Source organism: Cicer arietinum, chromosome 6 (assembly GCF_000331145.2).
Source record: "Cicer arietinum cultivar CDC Frontier isolate Library 1 chromosome 6, Cicar.CDCFrontier_v2.0, whole genome shotgun sequence".
In the NCBI taxonomy this organism is placed as follows: Eukaryota; Viridiplantae; Streptophyta; class Magnoliopsida; order Fabales; family Fabaceae; genus Cicer; species Cicer arietinum.
The window spans coordinates 41,744,910-41,747,537 of record NC_021165.2 but is presented as its reverse complement, the minus strand read 5'-3'; positions in this window follow the sequence as shown (position 1 = coordinate 41,747,537).

Here is a 2,628-nt window from a genome sequence, read left to right as displayed (position 1 = left end):
TAATGTGAACTGCCACATGTATAGCACATGATTTGGGGATGTTTTACTTATGTGGTATAGCTTGTGATTTTTGTGTGGACATTATTTTTCTAAGGATTGTGTGAAAATATATTTGAATTTTTACTGTCTTGTTAACTCCTTTGTATGGTGTATTGTGACTTCACGGGATTCTTTCTTGTTAACAGGACTTTCATTTGCTAACAGGACTTTCAATTTTGCAGCTGCTGTTAGGACTTTCATTTGCTAATAGGAATTCCGGTTACAAGTCCCATTATATCCGTAATAGTTGGTAGTGAAGACGAAGCACTGCAAGCAAGCCGGTATGTTTCATTCCCATCATTTTTGGTGCTCAATGAACTAAGTATCACATGAGTCTAGTTCAATTCATAAATAATAAAAAAAAAGTGGTCAAAGCAGTTGAAATAAAAATTGTGATAGTAAATATTGAATGGGCAAAACATGATTAATGTGTGTGTCAAAAAAGACAAGTGAAAGTTGCAATAATTTGCTATAATGATACATTTGCATTTGCTTCCTTGTTTCAATAAATTGAGTCCTGATTTGATTTGAGTTGATTTTACTATACTATTCTATTTGATTTTACTATACTATACTATTCTATTTGATGTGAATTATCTATTTGATTTTATTTTACTATACTATTCTATTTTACATTATGTTAGCAGTTCCGTTGCTCCTCAATTCTTTGTTTGTCCTTCAAAGTATGGATGGTTACCACCCAGATCGTAGTTGGGTATATGATAGACTTTATGTTCAATAAGGGGGTTGAAACCAACATTTGCATCTCAACTTCGTTGTCATCTAACCTCGTCGCCTTTGTAAGTGTTGCATGCCACTCTATTTTATTTCAGTCTCATTTCTTGCCATTTTTCATTATTCTCGTTAATTGTAGTGAGTTAGGGTTTTGATTTTCTTCTAATTTAGGGTTTTTCTTCTAATTTAGTGTTTTTGTGTGTTGTTTCTTTGAACATTTTCAATTTGCAAATTGCTTTAGTTGCTAGAATAGGTGTTTTTCTGACATTGTCGCCATTGCTACATGCATAGAGGTATTGATGCTGATTCAATGTCCCTATCAATTATTATTTCCATTGTCGCCATTTTCCACTTTGTTGTTTGGTTTTGCTTAGTTTTGTTGGACTTTCAGGTACAAGCTTATGTTTGTCTTGTACTATTTAATTTATTTGAAAGGTTTTTGGTTAGTATAAGATAGTTCGGTGAAAAAAATTCAAATGTGTTGTTTAATTTCTCACAACATGCTTCAAAATATAGGTTTATATATATGTTAATATTTGTGGTTTTTTGTGTTGTTCTATCAGTTTAATAGGATAGTTGTGAAAAAAATCTTGTGGAGTTTTGTTCTACTTTTGGTGCACAAACTGCTCCTAGTTTTATTTAGAAAACAATTGAAAACAATTTCTTATTATGACTGCATTTTATATTGCAAGTTGCAGAGAGAGTCTTAATTATATGTACTATATGATACACTAATTAATGTCTACACATATATATATAATATGAAAATAATAACAATACTACTACAAAACAAGGTGCATTTGTGCCTCTGCACGTGATTGCAAAACTAGGTGATTGATGTAAGTTTCTCATTAATCTGCATATATATAATTGATGTAAGTTTCTCATTAATCTGCATATATATATATATATATATATATATGAGATAGCTAGGTGTTGTATACTTCTTGGTAAAATATCTCTTAGCTCACACCAAGAAGCAGAAAGTGGAATGCAGCCAAGGGTGATTTGCCGGCACTTATACAGTAATTAATTGACCGTATACATATATGTACATTGATGCATAGTGTCGACAAGTTTCTCTTGGCTATATTTCGCTTTCTACTTCTATTGTGTGATGCTCTTTGCGGACTCTGTTGTAACTGTCTTAGATAGTTGTAATTAGGATAGTTAGTTTAGTTTGCTATGTACTTTTTCTGTTAATTTTGCCTTTCATCTTCATCCAAATCAGTTTAGTTAGTTTAGATGGAATGAGAAGAAGTATTATTCAGAATATGCTTAATGGTTCTCACATCAATAGTATAACCATTTTGTGGTTAATTTAGTCTGATATATAGTAAGGTGAAGCAAGCAAGCTATACTTTGGTTGTTATCCTTATGGTTGATCTGTTATGGCATCTTATTGAGGAAAATTTCTTAAATATAAGGGCCTAATTTCCTATTTTGAGTGTCAGGTTTCCAACAGCAGTCATAGTAAGAGTTGCAGTAACATTAATTGCGATATTTGATATTGTGATAAAATGCAGTCGATATGGTATCAATTGAAGTTGTTTTTTGAGTTTGATATTAAACTGCTCCTAGTTTTTAAGTCTCTATTGTTTCATATTAAATGTTTTATTTGAAATATTTGATTGTCTCATACTGTTCACTATTTTATATTGATGATAGGCATACTTTAGAAGTTGCTTTTCAAGTGCAAGAATCAGAAGTTAATGCAACAATTGAAGATGACCCAATTGATAACTTACAAGATGATTCAGTTTATGGTGAAGAAGTTGATTTGCATATGATGCAAGATGATGAGGATGAAGAAGATGATTTCAGTGACGATGGTGAAGATGAAGATCAAGAGGA